At 40.1% G+C, this 24,622-nt stretch overlaps 1 long non-coding RNA gene across 2 annotated transcripts; it reads right to left on the bottom strand.

Annotated features, from left to right (window-relative positions):
• Positions 1–11,861: 11,861 nt before the first annotated feature.
• Positions 11,862–21,372, bottom strand: LOC149083455 (uncharacterized). Of its 2 annotated transcripts, XR_016193011.1 has the most exons (4): positions 21,232–21,372; positions 18,301–18,355; positions 17,984–18,091; positions 11,862–12,637 (listed from the first exon to the last, which is right to left on the bottom strand). It is a non-coding gene; the product is annotated as an uncharacterized LOC149083455 (long non-coding RNA). The 2 variants fall into 2 exon arrangements; XR_016193010.1 differs by lacking the exon at positions 18,301–18,355.
• Between the last annotated feature and the right edge of the window lie 3,250 nt (positions 21,373–24,622).

Raw genomic sequence — 24,622 nt, forward strand, 5'->3', positions numbered from 1 at the left:
CGCTGGTAGTAAGGGGGAATGGCTTGGAGACGACATTAGGCGATGGGGAATGTGGTCGTTACGGGTATGTGGGTTAAGCCTGCTATCACCAGGAGGTGCTTACAAACCCGAGTGACGGTCGAGGACGCCCCTATTTATACCTTCCGGAGACCCGATTCCAAAAATTTCCTGGAAAATATTTAAATTTCCCGCTAAATTTTTGGTATTTTCCACGAATTCTTCGTTTCAGACAGCGCATGCGCGATAGCCCGATCTACCGTGGCAACGACAGTTGTCTCGGACAGCTCAAAGTCCCGGTAGAGGGCGATGGTATAGAGAAAACGGCTTCAGGACGCCGTGTAATCGATTCCGACCGATGCATCGGCAGTAGTTCGCGACCCCGCCGATAGGTGGCGCTGCGAAAGCTAACGGGACAGCTCCGAGTCCCGGCAGAGGGCGCTGGTAGTAAGGGGGAATGGCTTGGAGACGACATTAGGCGATGGGGAATGTGGTCGTTACGGGTATGTGGGTTAAGCCTGCTATCACCAGGAGGTGCTTACAAACCCGAGTGACGGTCGAGGACGCCCCTATTTATACCTTCCGGAGACCCGATTCCAAAAATTTCCTGGAAAATATTTAAATTTCCCGCTAAATTTTTGGTATTTTCCACGAATTCTTCGTTTCAGACAGCGCATGCGCGATAGCCCGATCTACCGTGGCAACGACAGTTGTCTCGGACAGCTCAAAGTCCCGGTAGAGGGCGATGGTATAGAGAAAACGGCTTCAGGACGCCGTGTAATCGATTCCGACCGATGCATCGGCAGTAGTTCGCGACCCCGCCGATAGGTGGCGCTGCGAAAGCTAACGGGACAGCTCCGAGTCCCGGCAGAGGGCGCTGGTAGTAAGGGGGAATGGCTTGGAGACGACATTAGGCGATGGGGAATGTGGTCGTTACGGGTATGTGGGTTAAGCCTGCTATCACCAGGAGGTGCTTACAAACCCGAGTGACGGTCGAGGACGCCCCTATTTATACCTTCCGGAGACCCGATTCCAAAAATTTCCTGGAAAATATTTAAATTTCCCGCTAAATTTTTGGTATTTTCCACGAATTCTTCGTTTCAGACAGCGCATGCGCGATAGCCCGATCTACCGTGGCAACGACAGTTGTCTCGGACAGCTCAAAGTCCCGGTAGAGGGCGATGGTATAGAGAAAACGGCTTCAGGACGCCGTGTAATCGATTCCGACCGATGCATCGGCAGTAGTTCGCGACCCCGCCGATAGGTGGCGCTGCGAAAGCTAACGGGACAGCTCCGAGTCCCGGCAGAGGGCGCTGGTAGTAAGGGGGAATGGCTTGGAGACGACATTAGGCGATGGGGAATGTGGTCGTTACGGGTATGTGGGTTAAGCCTGCTATCACCAGGAGGTGCTTACAAACCCGAGTGACGGTCGAGGACGCCCCTATTTATACCTTCCGGAGACCCGATTCCAAAAATTTCCTGGAAAATATTTAAATTTCCCGCTAAATTTTTGGTATTTTCCACGAATTCTTCGTTTCAGACAGCGCATGCGCGATAGCCCGATCTACCGTGGCAACGACAGTTGTCTCGGACAGCTCAAAGTCCCGGTAGAGGGCGATGGTATAGAGAAAACGGCTTCAGGACGCCGTGTAATCGATTCCGACCGATGCATCGGCAGTAGTTCGCGACCCCGCCGATAGGTGGCGCTGCGAAAGCTAACGGGACAGCTCCGAGTCCCGGCAGAGGGCGCTGGTAGTAAGGGGGAATGGCTTGGAGACGACATTAGGCGATGGGGAATGTGGTCGTTACGGGTATGTGGGTTAAGCCTGCTATCACCAGGAGGTGCTTACAAACCCGAGTGACGGTCGAGGACGCCCCTATTTATACCTTCCGGAGACCCGATTCCAAAAATTTCCTGGAAAATATTTAAATTTCCCGCTAAATTTTTGGTATTTTCCACGAATTCTTCGTTTCAGACAGCGCATGCGCGATAGCCCGATCTACCGTGGCAACGACAGTTGTCTCGGACAGCTCAAAGTCCCGGTAGAGGGCGATGGTATAGAGAAAACGGCTTCAGGACGCCGTGTAATCGATTCCGACCGATGCATCGGCAGTAGTTCGCGACCCCGCCGATAGGTGGCGCTGCGAAAGCTAACGGGACAGCTCCGAGTCCCGGCAGAGGGCGCTGGTAGTAAGGGGGAATGGCTTGGAGACGACATTAGGCGATGGGGAATGTGGTCGTTACGGGTATGTGGGTTAAGCCTGCTATCACCAGGAGGTGCTTACAAACCCGAGTGACGGTCGAGGACGCCCCTATTTATACCTTCCGGAGACCCGATTCCAAAAATTTCCTGGAAAATATTTAAATTTCCCGCTAAATTTTTGGTATTTTCCACGAATTCTTCGTTTCAGACAGCGCATGCGCGATAGCCCGATCTACCGTGGCAACGACAGTTGTCTCGGACAGCTCAAAGTCCCGGTAGAGGGCGATGGTATAGAGAAAACGGCTTCAGGACGCCGTGTAATCGATTCCGACCGATGCATCGGCAGTAGTTCGCGACCCCGCCGATAGGTGGCGCTGCGAAAGCTAACGGGACAGCTCCGAGTCCCGGCAGAGGGCGCTGGTAGTAAGGGGGAATGGCTTGGAGACGACATTAGGCGATGGGGAATGTGGTCGTTACGGGTATGTGGGTTAAGCCTGCTATCACCAGGAGGTGCTTACAAACCCGAGTGACGGTCGAGGACGCCCCTATTTATACCTTCCGGAGACCCGATTCCAAAAATTTCCTGGAAAATATTTAAATTTCCCGCTAAATTTTTGGTATTTTCCACGAATTCTTCGTTTCAGACAGCGCATGCGCGATAGCCCGATCTACCGTGGCAACGACAGTTGTCTCGGACAGCTCAAAGTCCCGGTAGAGGGCGATGGTATAGAGAAAACGGCTTCAGGACGCCGTGTAATCGATTCCGACCGATGCATCGGCAGTAGTTCGCGACCCCGCCGATAGGTGGCGCTGCGAAAGCTAACGGGACAGCTCCGAGTCCCGGCAGAGGGCGCTGGTAGTAAGGGGGAATGGCTTGGAGACGACATTAGGCGATGGGGAATGTGGTCGTTACGGGTATGTGGGTTAAGCCTGCTATCACCAGGAGGTGCTTACAAACCCGAGTGACGGTCGAGGACGCCCCTATTTATACCTTCCGGAGACCCGATTCCAAAAATTTCCTGGAAAATATTTAAATTTCCCGCTAAATTTTTGGTATTTTCCACGAATTCTTCGTTTCAGACAGCGCATGCGCGATAGCCCGATCTACCGTGGCAACGACAGTTGTCTCGGACAGCTCAAAGTCCCGGTAGAGGGCGATGGTATAGAGAAAACGGCTTCAGGACGCCGTGTAATCGATTCCGACCGATGCATCGGCAGTAGTTCGCGACCCCGCCGATAGGTGGCGCTGCGAAAGCTAACGGGACAGCTCCGAGTCCCGGCAGAGGGCGCTGGTAGTAAGGGGGAATGGCTTGGAGACGACATTAGGCGATGGGGAATGTGGTCGTTACGGGTATGTGGGTTAAGCCTGCTATCACCAGGAGGTGCTTACAAACCCGAGTGACGGTCGAGGACGCCCCTATTTATACCTTCCGGAGACCCGATTCCAAAAATTTCCTGGAAAATATTTAAATTTCCCGCTAAATTTTTGGTATTTTCCACGAATTCTTCGTTTCAGACAGCGCATGCGCGATAGCCCGATCTACCGTGGCAACGACAGTTGTCTCGGACAGCTCAAAGTCCCGGTAGAGGGCGATGGTATAGAGAAAACGGCTTCAGGACGCCGTGTAATCGATTCCGACCGATGCATCGGCAGTAGTTCGCGACCCCGCCGATAGGTGGCGCTGCGAAAGCTAACGGGACAGCTCCGAGTCCCGGCAGAGGGCGCTGGTAGTAAGGGGGAATGGCTTGGAGACGACATTAGGCGATGGGGAATGTGGTCGTTACGGGTATGTGGGTTAAGCCTGCTATCACCAGGAGGTGCTTACAAACCCGAGTGACGGTCGAGGACGCCCCTATTTATACCTTCCGGAGACCCGATTCCAAAAATTTCCTGGAAAATATTTAAATTTCCCGCTAAATTTTTGGTATTTTCCACGAATTCTTCGTTTCAGACAGCGCATGCGCGATAGCCCGATCTACCGTGGCAACGACAGTTGTCTCGGACAGCTCAAAGTCCCGGTAGAGGGCGATGGTATAGAGAAAACGGCTTCAGGACGCCGTGTAATCGATTCCGACCGATGCATCGGCAGTAGTTCGCGACCCCGCCGATAGGTGGCGCTGCGAAAGCTAACGGGACAGCTCCGAGTCCCGGCAGAGGGCGCTGGTAGTAAGGGGGAATGGCTTGGAGACGACATTAGGCGATGGGGAATGTGGTCGTTACGGGTATGTGGGTTAAGCCTGCTATCACCAGGAGGTGCTTACAAACCCGAGTGACGGTCGAGGACGCCCCTATTTATACCTTCCGGAGACCCGATTCCAAAAATTTCCTGGAAAATATTTAAATTTCCCGCTAAATTTTTGGTATTTTCCACGAATTCTTCGTTTCAGACAGCGCATGCGCGATAGCCCGATCTACCGTGGCAACGACAGTTGTCTCGGACAGCTCAAAGTCCCGGTAGAGGGCGATGGTATAGAGAAAACGGCTTCAGGACGCCGTGTAATCGATTCCGACCGATGCATCGGCAGTAGTTCGCGACCCCGCCGATAGGTGGCGCTGCGAAAGCTAACGGGACAGCTCCGAGTCCCGGCAGAGGGCGCTGGTAGTAAGGGGGAATGGCTTGGAGACGACATTAGGCGATGGGGAATGTGGTCGTTACGGGTATGTGGGTTAAGCCTGCTATCACCAGGAGGTGCTTACAAACCCGAGTGACGGTCGAGGACGCCCCTATTTATACCTTCCGGAGACCCGATTCCAAAAATTTCCTGGAAAATATTTAAATTTCCCGCTAAATTTTTGGTATTTTCCACGAATTCTTCGTTTCAGACAGCGCATGCGCGATAGCCCGATCTACCGTGGCAACGACAGTTGTCTCGGACAGCTCAAAGTCCCGGTAGAGGGCGATGGTATAGAGAAAACGGCTTCAGGACGCCGTGTAATCGATTCCGACCGATGCATCGGCAGTAGTTCGCGACCCCGCCGATAGGTGGCGCTGCGAAAGCTAACGGGACAGCTCCGAGTCCCGGCAGAGGGCGCTGGTAGTAAGGGGGAATGGCTTGGAGACGACATTAGGCGATGGGGAATGTGGTCGTTACGGGTATGTGGGTTAAGCCTGCTATCACCAGGAGGTGCTTACAAACCCGAGTGACGGTCGAGGACGCCCCTATTTATACCTTCCGGAGACCCGATTCCAAAAATTTCCTGGAAAATATTTAAATTTCCCGCTAAATTTTTGGTATTTTCCACGAATTCTTCGTTTCAGACAGCGCATGCGCGATAGCCCGATCTACCGTGGCAACGACAGTTGTCTCGGACAGCTCAAAGTCCCGGTAGAGGGCGATGGTATAGAGAAAACGGCTTCAGGACGCCGTGTAATCGATTCCGACCGATGCATCGGCAGTAGTTCGCGACCCCGCCGATAGGTGGCGCTGCGAAAGCTAACGGGACAGCTCCGAGTCCCGGCAGAGGGCGCTGGTAGTAAGGGGGAATGGCTTGGAGACGACATTAGGCGATGGGGAATGTGGTCGTTACGGGTATGTGGGTTAAGCCTGCTATCACCAGGAGGTGCTTACAAACCCGAGTGACGGTCGAGGACGCCCCTATTTATACCTTCCGGAGACCCGATTCCAAAAATTTCCTGGAAAATATTTAAATTTCCCGCTAAATTTTTGGTATTTTCCACGAATTCTTCGTTTCAGACAGCGCATGCGCGATAGCCCGATCTACCGTGGCAACGACAGTTGTCTCGGACAGCTCAAAGTCCCGGTAGAGGGCGATGGTATAGAGAAAACGGCTTCAGGACGCCGTGTAATCGATTCCGACCGATGCATCGGCAGTAGTTCGCGACCCCGCCGATAGGTGGCGCTGCGAAAGCTAACGGGACAGCTCCGAGTCCCGGCAGAGGGCGCTGGTAGTAAGGGGGAATGGCTTGGAGACGACATTAGGCGATGGGGAATGTGGTCGTTACGGGTATGTGGGTTAAGCCTGCTATCACCAGGAGGTGCTTACAAACCCGAGTGACGGTCGAGGACGCCCCTATTTATACCTTCCGGAGACCCGATTCCAAAAATTTCCTGGAAAATATTTAAATTTCCCGCTAAATTTTTGGTATTTTCCACGAATTCTTCGTTTCAGACAGCGCATGCGCGATAGCCCGATCTACCGTGGCAACGACAGTTGTCTCGGACAGCTCAAAGTCCCGGTAGAGGGCGATGGTATAGAGAAAACGGCTTCAGGACGCCGTGTAATCGATTCCGACCGATGCATCGGCAGTAGTTCGCGACCCCGCCGATAGGTGGCGCTGCGAAAGCTAACGGGACAGCTCCGAGTCCCGGCAGAGGGCGCTGGTAGTAAGGGGGAATGGCTTGGAGACGACATTAGGCGATGGGGAATGTGGTCGTTACGGGTATGTGGGTTAAGCCTGCTATCACCAGGAGGTGCTTACAAACCCGAGTGACGGTCGAGGACGCCCCTATTTATACCTTCCGGAGACCCGATTCCAAAAATTTCCTGGAAAATATTTAAATTTCCCGCTAAATTTTTGGTATTTTCCACGAATTCTTCGTTTCAGACAGCGCATGCGCGATAGCCCGATCTACCGTGGCAACGACAGTTGTCTCGGACAGCTCAAAGTCCCGGTAGAGGGCGATGGTATAGAGAAAACGGCTTCAGGACGCCGTGTAATCGATTCCGACCGATGCATCGGCAGTAGTTCGCGACCCCGCCGATAGGTGGCGCTGCGAAAGCTAACGGGACAGCTCCGAGTCCCGGCAGAGGGCGCTGGTAGTAAGGGGGAATGGCTTGGAGACGACATTAGGCGATGGGGAATGTGGTCGTTACGGGTATGTGGGTTAAGCCTGCTATCACCAGGAGGTGCTTACAAACCCGAGTGACGGTCGAGGACGCCCCTATTTATACCTTCCGGAGACCCGATTCCAAAAATTTCCTGGAAAATATTTAAATTTCCCGCTAAATTTTTGGTATTTTCCACGAATTCTTCGTTTCAGACAGCGCATGCGCGATAGCCCGATCTACCGTGGCAACGACAGTTGTCTCGGACAGCTCAAAGTCCCGGTAGAGGGCGATGGTATAGAGAAAACGGCTTCAGGACGCCGTGTAATCGATTCCGACCGATGCATCGGCAGTAGTTCGCGACCCCGCCGATAGGTGGCGCTGCGAAAGCTAACGGGACAGCTCCGAGTCCCGGCAGAGGGCGCTGGTAGTAAGGGGGAATGGCTTGGAGACGACATTAGGCGATGGGGAATGTGGTCGTTACGGGTATGTGGGTTAAGCCTGCTATCACCAGGAGGTGCTTACAAACCCGAGTGACGGTCGAGGACGCCCCTATTTATACCTTCCGGAGACCCGATTCCAAAAATTTCCTGGAAAATATTTAAATTTCCCGCTAAATTTTTGGTATTTTCCACGAATTCTTCGTTTCAGACAGCGCATGCGCGATAGCCCGATCTACCGTGGCAACGACAGTTGTCTCGGACAGCTCAAAGTCCCGGTAGAGGGCGATGGTATAGAGAAAACGGCTTCAGGACGCCGTGTAATCGATTCCGACCGATGCATCGGCAGTAGTTCGCGACCCCGCCGATAGGTGGCGCTGCGAAAGCTAACGGGACAGCTCCGAGTCCCGGCAGAGGGCGCTGGTAGTAAGGGGGAATGGCTTGGAGACGACATTAGGCGATGGGGAATGTGGTCGTTACGGGTATGTGGGTTAAGCCTGCTATCACCAGGAGGTGCTTACAAACCCGAGTGACGGTCGAGGACGCCCCTATTTATACCTTCCGGAGACCCGATTCCAAAAATTTCCTGGAAAATATTTAAATTTCCCGCTAAATTTTTGGTATTTTCCACGAATTCTTCGTTTCAGACAGCGCATGCGCGATAGCCCGATCTACCGTGGCAACGACAGTTGTCTCGGACAGCTCAAAGTCCCGGTAGAGGGCGATGGTATAGAGAAAACGGCTTCAGGACGCCGTGTAATCGATTCCGACCGATGCATCGGCAGTAGTTCGCGACCCCGCCGATAGGTGGCGCTGCGAAAGCTAACGGGACAGCTCCGAGTCCCGGCAGAGGGCGCTGGTAGTAAGGGGGAATGGCTTGGAGACGACATTAGGCGATGGGGAATGTGGTCGTTACGGGTATGTGGGTTAAGCCTGCTATCACCAGGAGGTGCTTACAAACCCGAGTGACGGTCGAGGACGCCCCTATTTATACCTTCCGGAGACCCGATTCCAAAAATTTCCTGGAAAATATTTAAATTTCCCGCTAAATTTTTGGTATTTTCCACGAATTCTTCGTTTCAGACAGCGCATGCGCGATAGCCCGATCTACCGTGGCAACGACAGTTGTCTCGGACAGCTCAAAGTCCCGGTAGAGGGCGATGGTATAGAGAAAACGGCTTCAGGACGCCGTGTAATCGATTCCGACCGATGCATCGGCAGTAGTTCGCGACCCCGCCGATAGGTGGCGCTGCGAAAGCTAACGGGACAGCTCCGAGTCCCGGCAGAGGGCGCTGGTAGTAAGGGGGAATGGCTTGGAGACGACATTAGGCGATGGGGAATGTGGTCGTTACGGGTATGTGGGTTAAGCCTGCTATCACCAGGAGGTGCTTACAAACCCGAGTGACGGTCGAGGACGCCCCTATTTATACCTTCCGGAGACCCGATTCCAAAAATTTCCTGGAAAATATTTAAATTTCCCGCTAAATTTTTGGTATTTTCCACGAATTCTTCGTTTCAGACAGCGCATGCGCGATAGCCCGATCTACCGTGGCAACGACAGTTGTCTCGGACAGCTCAAAGTCCCGGTAGAGGGCGATGGTATAGAGAAAACGGCTTCAGGACGCCGTGTAATCGATTCCGACCGATGCATCGGCAGTAGTTCGCGACCCCGCCGATAGGTGGCGCTGCGAAAGCTAACGGGACAGCTCCGAGTCCCGGCAGAGGGCGCTGGTAGTAAGGGGGAATGGCTTGGAGACGACATTAGGCGATGGGGAATGTGGTGGTTTCTGTTTACTTTCTGACGCCATAGAACAAGACCTGTTGCTCCATCGGCCCATCGGGTTTGTGGTGGATTGTAATTCCGGTAGAGGTGGTAGAGACTGTTCTGAGTACGTTATTATGTACAAGATACCGGTGGTACAGATAGATGGCGCTGTGATTTATATGTGAGCAGATTAATAGATTTCTCGTGGAGAAGAAAAAAAATCTGTGAAACCACCGAATAATCGATACGCGGTAATCGGTTGATGTCGCAAGGGGAACCAATTCAAACTGGAGATATCGATGTGCTTTTACGAACAATCGATATGAATTTACGGCGTGGAAGTCGGCAAAAATTCAGAGAAGGTATTGGCGCAAAGTGAGAAATCGATAAAAATGCAGAAGTTAATCGATTGAGCGTGTTGGCGGAAACGATGGAAAGTAGAGATATCGATGAGTTAGAAGAAATAATCGATATGAATTTACGCAGTAGGAAAGGTGATAAAATCGGAAAAAATGAATAAAAATCATTGGCGCAATGGTTAAAAAAAAGGTTAAAAAAAAGGTTAAAAAAAAGGTTAAAAAAAAGGTTAAAAAAAAGGTTAAAAAAAAGGTTAAAAAAAAGGTTAAAAAAAAGGTTAAAAAAAAGGTTAAAAAAAAGGTTAAAAAAAAGGTTAAAAAAAAGGTTAAAAAAAAGGTTAAAAAAAAGGTTAAAAAAAAGGTTAAAAAAAAGGTTAAAAAAAAGGTTAAAAAAAAGGTTAAAAAAAAGGTTAAAAAAAAGGTTAAAAAAAAGGTTAAAAAAAAGTCCAGGGTTTCCGGCCCGGGGCACGCGAACCACGGACGTCGGACTCCCAAGCCTTCAACTGATTTTTACAAGGCGGGAGCCCGGGGTCTGCGGTTCGCGTACCCCGGGTCGGTTGTAAAGGGATAAACAACTTAGCGGGTCGGGAGCATACGGGAAAAATAAAGGGCTTCCAACTCGGACAACCTTTCGTTGGCACTTTAAGATAAAAATTAGGATAGTTCACCGCGTGATGTATCGAGACCGTACGACTCTTCTGAATATGAAGAAATTTAAAAAAAAATTAATGAACGCTAATAAAATTAAATGATTACTATAGATAATATTAGGTCTTCATACAATACGCTAACGAACATAAGTGTTTATATTTGATGGTTTACCTTTTCATCCTATTGTGTTTTACTTCACTGCTGCAGCAGCAAGAAGAAACTCAACATAAAGAGAAAAGTCAAACGAACCATTACATAACCAAATAAAATACACAGGAAATAAAATGATTGGAAAAATACTCATTAGGCATCATGTTTGTTTAAAAAATTTTTGATGTTTTATTAAGAATGTATAATTTAACAAATATTTAATTAAAATTTGTAAACAAATAATAATGGTATCAAAAATTAATCAATCTAAATAGAAACCAAGGAGGAAAGAAAGAAAATTTTGTTTGTAATGTTAAGCGATGAATTATGGAAATTGGGTTGAAATTAGAAAAATTGGATTTAACCAATCTGCTTTATTTTCTTCAACATTTCAGATTAATATATTAATCTCAAATTAAATTGAAATTAAATGTTAAATAACTAGAATGAAACATTTCATAATTCTAAATCATAAAATAATTAATTTCAACTTTAAAAATCAAAACATTCATGTTTGAATAATTTTATTTTTTTGATGTTGTTTGATGATTTTTTTTAAAATGTGTCCCAGTTCAAATAATTTTAAAGATTATAACTGAAATAAAACACTCATGCTTTATTTCACACTTTCAAAATTAAAACGTCCATCTTTAAACAGTTTTTTCCAACCATCAAATTGATCATTCACATTTTAATTATTTCAAACTTTTAAAATCAAATGTGTGTGCAAATAATTTCAATCTCAAACCTTACATAATAAATTCAAGAGATCGTTTCAATGGAAAATACTTGCTCAGGTATGGAAGTTCTCCTGCCTTTTTTTTCTTCCTTGCCTGTATGTACATACATATTTTTAATATTTATTTGAGGAACTTTATTATTTGTATTATTCTTTGCCTTTCTTGGGAGACCTGTATATGATATGGTTCATTTTGTCATAATTGTTTGAAAGCCATTCAGAATTTTTTTTCCCAATCTCAGAAACAATATGAAAAGAACCTCAAAAAACCAACAAATGATAGATAAGATACAAGACAAAATAAGCCAACAAATGATAGATAAGATACAAGACAAAATAAGCCAAAAAAAACACAATTTTCATGATGAAAGGGAAAAAAAGACGAAACAAAAAGAAACTAATCCTGTGAAAAATACCACAAACTAACTTTATATTTAAAAAAAACTCGAAGCATTACTAGAAACTTTGTATGAAACTCATGAAAAAAAGAAGCTAGACAACTTTGAAATAATGTACCCTCCACAACTGCATGGAACAAATAGCAAATCAAAAAAATTCTGAATGGCTACAAACACTCATGTTCAAGTCTAAAAGAATGCACTGCAATTTTTGAAAGGTTTGGTAATCAATATATATATATATATTTTTTTTTTTTCTTCTTTTTTAAAAAGAGTGAGTCTATACAATTATTGCTTTACGGTTATCTTTCATTAAAATTGATTATATCCAAGTACTTATATTGCATTATACTATCAGTGGGGCTGAAAAAGTAATGAATGAGAATGTTTTTGCAATTATCTGAAAAAATGCTCCAAAAGAAAAATAATCAATTATGTTCATGAAGCATACCTAACTCATACACAGCAAAATTGGTCAGACAGCTGATTTACAGTCTGTATTCACTTGAAAAAATACAAAATGAAAGCTAAAAAATTTATTTGGGAACAAACCATCAGTTTTCAACCAACAAAGTATTAAACAAGACTTACCTGCCATCACATCTTAGCTAACTATTTGCTGCATTGTTGAGTTCAATTGAATGAGTATTCACTTAATGCAAAGTCTCATAACTTCACAGAAACATAAAACCAGAAAAATTCATAGCGTAACATACACACTGCAGCCAACTGAGCTGAGCAACTGGAGTAATTGCAGCCAGCTAAGATGGGTAACACACAAATTGCAGAAAACTTAAGATGAAGATCTCACACACTGTAGCCAACTAAGATGAGCAATTCAAGTAACTGCAATCAACTAAGATGAGTAACACACAAATTGCAGAAAACTTAGATGAAGATCTCACACATTGTAACCAACTAAGATGAACAAATTGAGTAACTGCAATCAATTAAGATGGGTAACACACAAATTGCAGAAAACTTAGATGAGGAACTCGCACATTGTTGCCAACTTGCATGAGCCACACACTCCAGCCAGCTGAGATTTCAACCTTCATCCTCAGTCCCAATAAGGGTTCTGTTTGAAGTAGCAGAGAAAAAATTGTAGAAGATAGTAAAACCAAGAGATACGTCTAACACTCTTCTTCCTAAAAAGATGAGAAGAAATTAGTTTATCTGCTGATTAGTTTATATTAAGATATACTGCACAGAACATTAAATTGCAAAGAGGCGATCACCCCATTCCAAAAGTTTTATTATTGGCATAGTAGGAAGAACGGTAGAAGTGGGCACCCCCCCCCCCACCATTTGCTATACATAACCTGTGATACCCCCCTTCCTGAAACATAAAAACACAATTGTCAAGTTAAAATAATATTAAAAGTGATGAACACACCGTCATAAAAAAATAGCTTTCAAATGATACTGTGAAAATTTCAATAACAAATTTCCTTGGAATTTAGTCATCACATACACTGGGAGACAGTAAAAGTCATTTTGCATTTGTAAACAATAGGCAGAATAGGAGTGAGCAGAATTAGGTGCCACAATCGATGACATGAAACTGACTAGAGATTAAAAACACAAATTAGAAAATCATTGAGAAGTTAAAACTATTTACCTCCATTCTTTTGGAAGCAAAACTCCCAAAAATTTAAAAATGATCACATGCATTACACAGTCTGTAATTACTTACAGACCTGAACGTTAGTAAAATCAAAATTCATGAATGGCAAAGACATTCAAAGGAATGACATTGTTCAGGACCAAAGGAGAGTTTGTAAAATGTGTGGGTGTACATAACCAAGCAGCAACTTAAATAGTAAGTTCAATCGCATATCTATACACTTTTATCAATATAATGATCTATTAATCTCATTCAATCATGCATCTGTTTCAGAGACAAGATAATTTAATTAATCATGGTCAAAATTATTTTGATATTTAAAGAAAAAAAGACTCAGTAATTACTTCAAACTTGTATTAGTAAGACAATATACTATTAGTCTCTCCCATTCTTACTTATGACAGATTCCATTTCCTTTTTTATTCATGTACAGTATAAATATCTTAAATACCAATTGAATGACTGAGCACACCCTGCTTCACATCTCATTAGAAATAGGCATATGAAAAAAATATATGGATTGGGGATGGGACGAATAATAATTTCGCCGGATATTAATCTTCTTGAAATTCATCATAATTCATAGCTGCCAACTTTTGAAAATGAAAATTCGGGAGATTTTCGCGCACACCCGTATTTTATGCTAAAACCACTACCTAATAAATACAATAGGGATTTTTCCAAATAAAATAGGGATTTTCCAAACATAAAAGTTGAAGCATAGGGAATAAAATCCCTACTCAAAAACAAGTCCAATTAAAATAGGGATTTTACACACATAGAAGTTAAACCCTTGGGAATAAAATTTTTACGCAAAAAACAAGTGAAATTGGAGGCCAAAACTTCAATGATGTAAAAATAAATATTGTGTTCAATCAGAAACGCTGTGAACAAACATTCTCCGCGAATGACCCCAAAATCATCGGAAGATGAAGGAAAACACCGTCAATTTTTGAAGAACACTGACTTTTTGTGACACTTGCTTGATGTTTTTTTTAACTTCACGACTGATGATGGCAGTCTTTCCATGACCGATGTTTATGTCCGTAACACAACTTGTACAAAAAGGAAAAGTCAGCCCTCTTCTGGAACGTTTGATGAAAGGAAATTCATCGGAATAAGTATCTTTAAAATTGATTAAATATGTTTTTACTTATCATTATTCATGCTTTGTTATATCGCACGTACGCAACTTCAACAAAAGAAATTTTGACCACATGTGCATCACCATAATCTTCAATTATTATCCAGGACTATTGGCTGCTAAGCCATTTCCCTGCACGATAAGACAAACAACTTTCTTGTTACCATTAGAGGGTTTGTAAAACTTCCTTAAAAAGGGAATTTCCCCATTTACGACATGTGACGTCATTTCGAAAGGGAAAAAAAAGAGGCTTCATGCCCCACAAGAAATTCCTTAGAGATTGTTTTCATAAGCGGGGATTTTTTTAATGAAGTAGGGAATTTTTAGGGACAATTAGGGATTTTTGTGATTTTCGTAAAAATTCGGGAGATTTAAGAAATTTTCGGGAGATCGAGCGATGAAGATAAAATTCGGGAGACCGAGCGATGAAGATAAAATTCGGGAGACTTGGCAGCTATGATAATTATAAATAAAGTTGCAGAAAATAAAATTATTGGTAATTTGAATTGATATTGAATTTTAATTATTCAATCTATCTAAATAAATATTAAAAAACTGGTAATTGAAATATTTTTATTACCATGATAAAGACAATATTTTAATCGTTTATCTTTTCCACATTACTTTTTTTTACCAAAACAGTTGATGCCTCTTCCATTCCTACAATCTGGCCCTTTCGTGCACAGCATTTCTTGAAACATCTGAAAGAGATGCAAGATTTTTCAAGAGCAGATTAGGTGGTCTCTTATTGTTATTCGAAAGAGAGATGTAGAACAGTTAAAGGTTAAGCTCAGCTTTGTATGAAAATAGATGGAAGTATTTTTTTGGAACTGATCACATTTAGGGCTGTGCCACAGTCGACAAAACTGCCCTTCCTTCAAAAGTGGGGTAGGTTGATAACTATCACTTTAGAACAAAACAATAGAAAGCCTGATACAGCTATGTTGGTGGTTAGAATCAAAAATCGATTGTAGTGCCCCGTTTTTTATGACTTTAATGAGGGTGGACTATTGGCTGCTGTTTAAATGCCAAAAAAAGCGTTCAGTAACGGGGAGTGGGGGTAACACTTTCGATAGGATATTTCGTGAAAGCCCTGCTTTGCAGTGGTCAGCCAATGAATGATCTTTCGATCTTTCAAGATGGAAGGTAACAATCACAAATCAACACAGAAAAATTTCTTCATCAAGAATTGGGATTACTTGACAAGACACGCCAACCACCTTTCAGGAGAGGCCAAAAAATTCAATACAAGTTTGATGGTGAAGAAAATCTGGTGTGATCCTAGTGAAACTGTCAATTTTATTTTCATTACATTATTAGTTTTCAAGTTGTAAGATTTTTTCAGCATCTTAAAATTAGTAATTTCTAGCTGTTTTTCGGTTATCTCGATGTGAATCTTAAATGAGAATTAAACAAAACAAACGTATTTTCCTTTGTGTAATCCGCAGATGCTATTTTTACTAGTTTCAGAGAAAAAAAAGGACATCGTATAGGCCGCAGCGATGTATAAATATGATGAGAAAATTTCATCCATTAATAATGGAATTTTAAGGAATGGGAGGTTATTTAAAGCATTTTTGAGGAAAAAATGTCAATTTTCGCACTAACGTCTATACCCCTCAAGAAATATTTTTAAAAAATTTGTGTTGATAAATAAATTTCCAAAGTAACTATAACTAATCAAACCTCAGAGAAGAAAAGAAACTTTAGATAACTTTACTAATTTAGCCAACTTCTCTAATTTGAAGTAAAGATAAATATTCCCATATTTTAGGAAAAGGTGATGACTAGCAATAAACAATAAATTGACCATCGGCAGGGCTAAGAAGAAGGACGGGGGAGGGTACCCGTTACACAACATAATCATAGCATAATAATTTATTTTTATGCTATGCCTATTTTTTTTTTAGTTGTAAAATTAATTTTTTATAGCACTATTCAGTCTCCTGTAAGATTGGCTCGAGCCAAAGCAAAATGACAGAAATGACTAGGTTGCAAAAACCATTTTTGGCCAAAACAGTGTACTAGCAACCACAGATAAACCTTTTCTTTTCTGTCTCTTCTCACAATATAAATTACATTTTTTTTTTTTTTTTGGAGTCTTCCACAGTCCAGTCTGTCAACTTTCTTCAACAATGCACACAGCAAATTATGACGACGCGTAAGTTTTTCAAGAATGATGATCCTTCGAGACCACTTTGAAAAGCACAGTGCAGAATGTGTAAATTACAAGGTCTGACGTAAATAAGTTAAGGTGAACCGGTTTACTGCATTGTCCATCCTTTTTATAAAGGGATTTGTTTACATTTTACTGTTCAATGCCAGTGTAATAGTTTCCGATAAACGAAGACTTTCATTTCTAGCTCTTTGCTGATCATTGGAAACATTGTTTATGCTTCTGCATGGCCGAAAAATACAGAAGACAATTGAATGCTATTGGATATCATCAGAATCACCAAATTTAGAAAAGGCCTATGTATCCAACTGCTGTGTTAAACTGCTGTTGTTTCACTTATACCCAAAATATGCACCATAATTTTAAATGATGAATGTTAGTTACCACCAAGACCATGAAGTAGTAAAGTAGTGAATACAAAATTTTTTTTTTCCACCAAGAAAAATTTTTTAATGACTACTCTACTTGTTGAATCCTAAAACTAAGCAAATTAAAGATTAATAAACCCATAAATGGTCCACATACACCCCTAAATAATCTTAAAAACGATATAATTTCTGCTTCGGCAGAATCATTAATTGCAATCTACTACATATGTATTATTTGGTATTATATAGATGATTTCCTCCTCAATTAAAATCAATTATATGAATTTTGTTGAGTCTTAGTTGTGTAGTCTATACGATACGATTGGTTTGCTTTAGCAAAAAAAACCAAGAATTTACCTGTTTCCGACCCGATTCAAGAATAAAAATCTCGAGAAGAACTCAGGCTCATCAGCTTCAGATGGTTGGTTGGATTGTTTTTGTGCGCATCCCGAATTTGCATTTAAGAAACTGTGCGGTGAATATGCTGATGACAATGATGAAGTGTGCGAAGAATGGAGTAAAAACTTCCAAAAATTATTGCAATTTTTGGCAAATAATATATACCAGGGGGAGTAAACAGCTGGCCCATGGGTAGCATGTGGGCAAAGTTAGAAAGAATTGGAAAGCAAAACACAGATTGACCCAGCAAAACATAGATTGATCAGTTTTTCCAAAAGATGTAAATTAAGTATTATATAGATTGTGTAATAGTTCTTTTGTAATTTTAATTTTGTATCTTTGTAATAATTATGTATTTTCATGTTAAAACGCATTTTATATTGTCAGAATTCCGTTTATTTGCAAACTAAGAACAATTTCAGTTATTGACATAACTGTATAATTATGGTTTCAACAGAAACCCCCTCTTATGTGGTCACCCCTTTTTTGCGGTCGATTTTTTTGTCTCGCGAGTGTCTTCAAAAAAAGGGTTTTACTGTATTTGTTCCATAAAAATCCTTTGGAAAATTGAATGGATTATTTTTACAATAGAATTTTTTTTTTTTTTTTGGTATAAAATTCTGTTCAAAACATTCAAATTGAAAATAAGAAACTTTTATTATCTGCATAATAGCTGGAAGGACAGACATGAATAACTTCTTCAACCATTCACTATACACCTTTGTGATCCCCACCCGAAACACAATTCTTAAATTAAAATATTAAAAGTAATGAACACACCTTCTTCTTTAGAAACAATAGGCATAAGCATCAGAATTAGGTACCACAATCGATGACATGGAACTGACTAGAAATAACATCCTCGACCCAGCTACTCAATTTCAATTACTGAAAACAAGAATTATGTCATTGAAAAGTTCTAACAATTCGCCTCCATTCTTTTGGAAGCAACTAACAAAAAATTTTAAAAAAAACTCAAAAGTATAAAAATTATCACATACATTAATGCAGTTGATGCTCATTTCTAGACTTCTAATAAATTCGTAAAATCAAAATTCATGAATTATTATTTTTTTGAATTACTGAACCTGTCATACCTACAGAGTGTAAAGCCAGCTCTCGATCCAGTGGTTCCAGAGCCTCCTATAGTGACTGTGTCAAGTGAAAGAAAAATAGTGTGGGAGAAAATCAAAACACAGCAAGACCATGCTGGTAACTGATTACAATTTATTACATGATTAACATTAGATGAAAATGGTAACAAGTGTATAAGTAGACTACACAGCAGGGTTGGTAAAAAAAAAACGTTTTTTTTTTAAATATCCAAAAAACAGGTTTTTTTTGTTTAAACCAGTTTTTTTTTGTTTTAAATAGTATTAACATTAAAAACAATAAAATTTCTGAAAAATCATTCAAACTTCTAAAAATTATTATTACATTAAAATAAAATGTTTATTAATGCAATCAACATTATTCCCATATTAATTAAATCAATAAATATTTCTTATATTTTAACAAAAACCAACTTTTGCAATTTAATTATTTTTTGCTTTACTCAATGGATTACTTTGTGTGTGTTTGAAAATTCTTTTAATGTTAATCATATAATATAAAGATGTTTTCTCCAGTTATTTTCAGTATGCTTAATTAGGAAGCTATTTTGCAAAACTATAATAAAAATTAGATGAATATAATGTATTTAATGAAGCATAAATAATGCAGATTAATTAATGATATACAGGATGATTATAACTAAGGTTCCGATTTCAAAACACTGTAAAAAAAGAACGATTGTCAGAATGACTTGAAAATTGACATGAATATTCCTGTAATATTCCTCCATGAATATCAAGTAAAGGGGAAAAAATACTTAAAAATGTAAAATTAATGACATCATCTAACATGTGGGAAACGATAGCCAGCCATGACAAAATGATAACTTAATTATAGCATTACACGATTTCATAATTTATGGGAACATCGCAAAAAACGAAGTAATTGAACAAATAACTACAACATACTTAAGAAATGTTAAATATGTTGTCCACCGTGTTCTGGCTATGAGGTTGAAAGCACAAAAATTCCTGTTCAACAACAGATCACAGTATGCCATGGCCATGATGTGGATGCACTTGCAATTCAGCTTTATTAAATTACAACGAGCCCCCAGGTAAATATTCCTAAGGAACTTCTAACACATAGGGGATGTGCTGGAGATTGCAATTCACCAAAGTTTGCAATCTGACCACTGTTTATGATGCACTTTTTTTCCTTTTGCGAAAGAAACTTCCATTGCTTCAGGAGTATGTATGCAAATTTTCAAGTCATTCTGACCAGTAGTTCTTATTGAATAGTTTTGGAATAAAAACTTCAAATTATAATCACCCTGTTTATAGCTGATTATTTTTCATAAATCTGTTATTATTATACAGTAGAACCTTGATTAACTGGGCTTACAACATGTGAAAGTGTAAAAAAAACAACTATCCAATATTAGGACTGGAAGATATACATTGAACATTGAAGGACCGGACACACCCCGCTTCCCATCTCAGAGAGATATCGAAGCTTTCCCAGGGGATGGGTGTATCCGGAAATTTATTAATTTATGTGAAAATAACAATGATATACATATATACAATAAATAATCTGGAATAAATAATCGTGCAAATTCTGATCATATAGCACCATCCACAGATAATCAGTCGGTAATCGTAATAGTCCTTATATAATTAATCAAAAAATAATTTTTGTCTTGTATGTGATAGAATCTGGAAGTGAGTTTATCCAATCTAGAATATAAAAATCTCGGCAATCAAGCTGTAATAAGATATAAATTGATGTCTATATGTCCCACATCTCCATTTCATTCACACCCGCCCAAAAAGGATGAAACAGTTCACACTTGTCTTCTTGGGCGTAAATTGTATCAATTATTAGATGTCCATGAAACTGGAAGAAATACAGTAGGAGATGTGCTACTGTATATGTGAGGTAATGTAACTACTAGTACACTAGTCTTTGTCCTTTATGGACAGCTGGTGTCTATTGGATTATAGGACCACCTGCCCCTAGCATGATGGTGTCACTACTGTTGCTGCTTCTTTGTGAAGGGGAAAAGAAACCTGTGAGATAATACACCACTACATTTAGATGTGTGATGCAATCCTTATTCATGAATTTGCTAAAGGTAGAGCATCAGAATGCAGCAAAAGGTTAGAAGATGTAAGAATGAGAAATTTTGGGTTTTGTATATAACTTTAAATAACTAAGAAACTTCATATGAATATATATATATTCTGGCCACTTTTATGAGACTTTTTGGAAAAAAACACTTATCAATCTTATGTCATTTAAAGATATACCATCAGAATGTACCCCAAGCATATAAAATGTGGTAAAAATGAAAAGTTTTGGCTAATAATGAATCAATATGATATTTTTCAAGGAAAAAATTATATTTAGGCCACTTTTATTTGATTTTTTGAAAAAAACCAAATTGTTAAAACCGAGGTTTAAACCAACATGGCAAAAATGTCTCGTGTGAATTTTGTGTCAAGTTACAAAAAGTTAGTAACTTTTACAAAGGAAAAAAATACCATTAAATACTCAAAGTATTTTGCTTTGCTTACATTCATACCGCCTGTTATTGTCATGCTTGAGAAAAAATTTAATCATGTGTCAAACAAAAATATATTTATCGTTGTTATGGCTGGAATCAATAAGTTTGGAACAATGAATCTTTTGTATTCAAGTTTCGTGAAGTTAAAAAATATTTTTAGTTTAGCAACGAAGTAATTTTTAAAGAGGAGAGGAAACCAAATTGAACTATTAACAATGCCAAAAAGGAACTAAATTACATGGACGTATGTAAAAAATTGATAAAAATTAATGAATGATTAATGTAATTACAAAAATAAAATTTTATAACCAATTGAAAATTCATTATCCAAGTGGGTGCGGGATGGAAAAAAAGTTAAGAATCACTGATGTAGATCACAGGGAATCGTTTCATCAATAGAACTTACCTGTTTCAGGAGTCACCTTTACATGGATCTATTCTATCTATTCTTTGAATTGACCAAATCACATCAACGGAATCTGTATAAGCCCAACTGGCCCAATATAAGCCAGTAGGAGAGACAGACAACCAAGAGATGCATAAAACGCTCTTCTTTTTAAAAAGGACGAAAGGAAATTAGTTCATCTTAAAATTATGATATACTGTACAGAACATTAAATTACAATTGAAGGGGGTGAGGCAATCTCACCTCCTTCCAAAAGTTTTATTATTGGCATAGTAGGTGGACAACTCCCCCTCCCCCATTTGCTGTACATAACCTGTGATAACTCCCCCTCCTCAAAAATCGAAACACAATTATTAAATTGAAACTAAAAGAAAAGTGATGAACATACCCTCTTCTCTGGAAACAACAGGAATGAGCATTAGAATTAGGTCCCCCAATCGATGACATAGAACTGACTGCAGATTGAAAATTCAAATTAGATCATTAAAAAGTTCAAACTATTTAATAACGTGATCCTAACGTATTCCCAAGGGATCAGCATGATCCGCCCAGAGAATTTGTTAGTGTTAGTAAACATCCATGCCCGAACCGGGATTCGAACCCACACCTGCACAGTGAGAAGCTAGTTCCCTAACCACTCGACTGCCAGGTGGCAACCATTCTTTTGGAAGCAACAAACAAAAATTTAAAAATGATTACATGCATTACACAGCCGTTAATCACTTCTACAGACCTACACAATTATTTCATAAAATCAAAATTCAAGAATAGCAAAGACATTCAAAGGAATGGCATTGTTTGAGACCAAAGGATGAGTTTGTAATTGAAATAATAAAAAAAGTGATGAACATACCCTCTCCTCTGGAAACAACAGGAATGAGCATTAGAATTAGGTCCCCCAATCGATGACATAGAACTGACTGCAGATTGAAAACACAAATTAGATCATTAAAATGTTCAAACTATTTATCTCCATTCTTTTGGAAGCAACAAACAGAAATTTAAAAATGATTACATGCATTACACAGCCATTAATCACTTCTACAGACCTGAACAATTAGTTGATAAAATCAAAATTCAAGAATAGCAAAGACATTCACAGGAATGGCATTGTTTGAGACCAAAGGATGAGTTTGTAATTGAAATAATAAAAAAAGTGATGAACATACCCTCTCCTCTAGAAACAACAGGAATGAGCATTAGAATTAGGTCCCCCCAATCAATGAATTAGGTCCCCCCAACATAGAACTGACTGCAGATTGAAAACACAAATGAGATCATTAAAAAGTTCAAACTATTTACCTCCATTCTTTTGGAAGCAACAAACAAAAATTTAAAAATGATTACATGCATTACACAGCCGTTAATCACTTCTACAGACCTGAACAATTAGTTCATAAAATCAAAATTAAAGAATAGCAAAGACATTCAAAGGAATGGCATTGTTTGAGACCAAAGGATGAGTTTGTAATTGAAATAATAAAAGAAGTGATGAACATACCCTCTCCTCTGGAAACAACAGGAATGAGCATTAGAATTAGGTCCCCCAATCGATGACATAGAACTGACTGCAGATTGAAAACACAAATTAGATCATCAAAATGTTCAAACTATTTATCGCCATTCTTTTGGAAGCAACAAACAGAAATTTAAAAATGATTACATGCATTACACAGCCATTAATCACTTCTACAGACCTGAACAATTAGTTGATAAAATCAAAATTCAAGAATAGCAAAGACATTCACAGGAATGGCATTGTTTGAGACCAAAGGATGAGTTTGTAATTGAAATAATAAAAAAAGTGATGAACATACCCTCTCCTTTGGAAACAACAGGAATGAGCATTAGAATTAGTTCCCCCAATCGATGACATAGAACCGACTGCAGATTGAAAACACAAATTAGATCATTAAAAAGTTCAAACTATTTACCTCCATTCTTTTGGAAGCAACAAACAAAAATTTAAAAATGATTACATGCATTACACAGCCGTTAATCACTTCTACAGACCTGAACAATTAGTTCATAAAATCAAAATTAAAGAATAGCAAAGACATTCAAAGGAATGGCATTGTTTGAGACCAAAGGATGAGTTTGTAATTGAAATAATAAAAAAAGTGATGAACATACCCTCTCCTCTGGAAACAACAGGAATGAGCATTAGAATTAGGTCCCCCAATCGATGACATAGAACTGACTGCAGATTGAAAACACAAATTAGATCATTAAAAAGTTCAAACTATTTACCTCCATTCTTTTGGAAGCAACAAACAAAAATTTAAAAATGATTACATGCATTACACAGCCGTTAATCACTTCTACAGGCCTGAACAATTAGTTCATAAAATCAAAATTAAAGAATAGCAAAGACATTCAAAGGAATGGCATTGTTTGAGACCAAAGGATGAGTTTGTAATTGAAATAATAAAAAAAGTGATGAACATACCCTCTCCTCTGGAAACAACAGGAATGAGCATTAGAATTAGGTCCCCCAATCGATGACATAGAACTGACTGCAGATTGAAAACACAAATGAGATCATTAAAAAGTTCAAACTATTTACCTCCATTCTTTTGGAAGCAACAAACAAAAATTTAAAAATGATTACATGCATTACACAGCCGTTAATCACTTCTACAGACCTACACAATTATTTCATAAAATCAAAATTCAAGAATAGCAAAGACATTCAAAGGAATGGCATTGTTTGAGACCAAAGGATGAGTTTGTAATTGAAATAATAAAAAAAGTGATGAACATACCCTCTCCTCTGGAAACAACAGGAATGAGCATTAGAATTAGGTCCCCCAATCGATGACATAGAACTGACTGCAGATTGAAAACACAAATTAGATCATTAAAATGTTCAAACTATTTATCTCCATTCTTTTGGAAGCAACAAACAGAAATTTAAAAATGATTACATGCATTACACAGCCATTAATCACTTCTACAGACCTGAACAATTAGTTGATAAAATCAAAATTCAAGAATAGCAAAGACATTCACAGGAATGGCATTGTTTGAGACCAAAGGATGAGTTTGTAATTGAAATAATAAAAAAAGTGATGAACATACCCTCTCCTTTGGAAACAACAGGAATGAGCATTAGAATTAGTTCCCCCAATCGATGACATAGAACCGACTGCAGATTGAAAACACAAATTAGATCATTAAAAAGTTCAAACTATTTACCTCCATTCTTTTGGAAGCAACAAACAAAAATTTAAAAATGATTACATGCATTACACAGCCGTTAATCACTTCTACAGACCTGAACAATTAGTTCATAAAATCAAAATTCAAGAATAGCAAAGACATTCAAAGGAATGGCATTGTTTGAGACCAAAGGATGAGTTTGTAATTGAAATAATAAAAAAAGTGATGA

Source organism: Pholcus phalangioides, unplaced genomic scaffold, assembly GCF_987345545.1.
Source record: "Pholcus phalangioides strain wild (caught in Gottingen) unplaced genomic scaffold, Ppha-v1.0 ptg000008l_1, whole genome shotgun sequence".
In the NCBI taxonomy this organism is placed as follows: Eukaryota; Metazoa; Arthropoda; class Arachnida; order Araneae; family Pholcidae; genus Pholcus; species Pholcus phalangioides.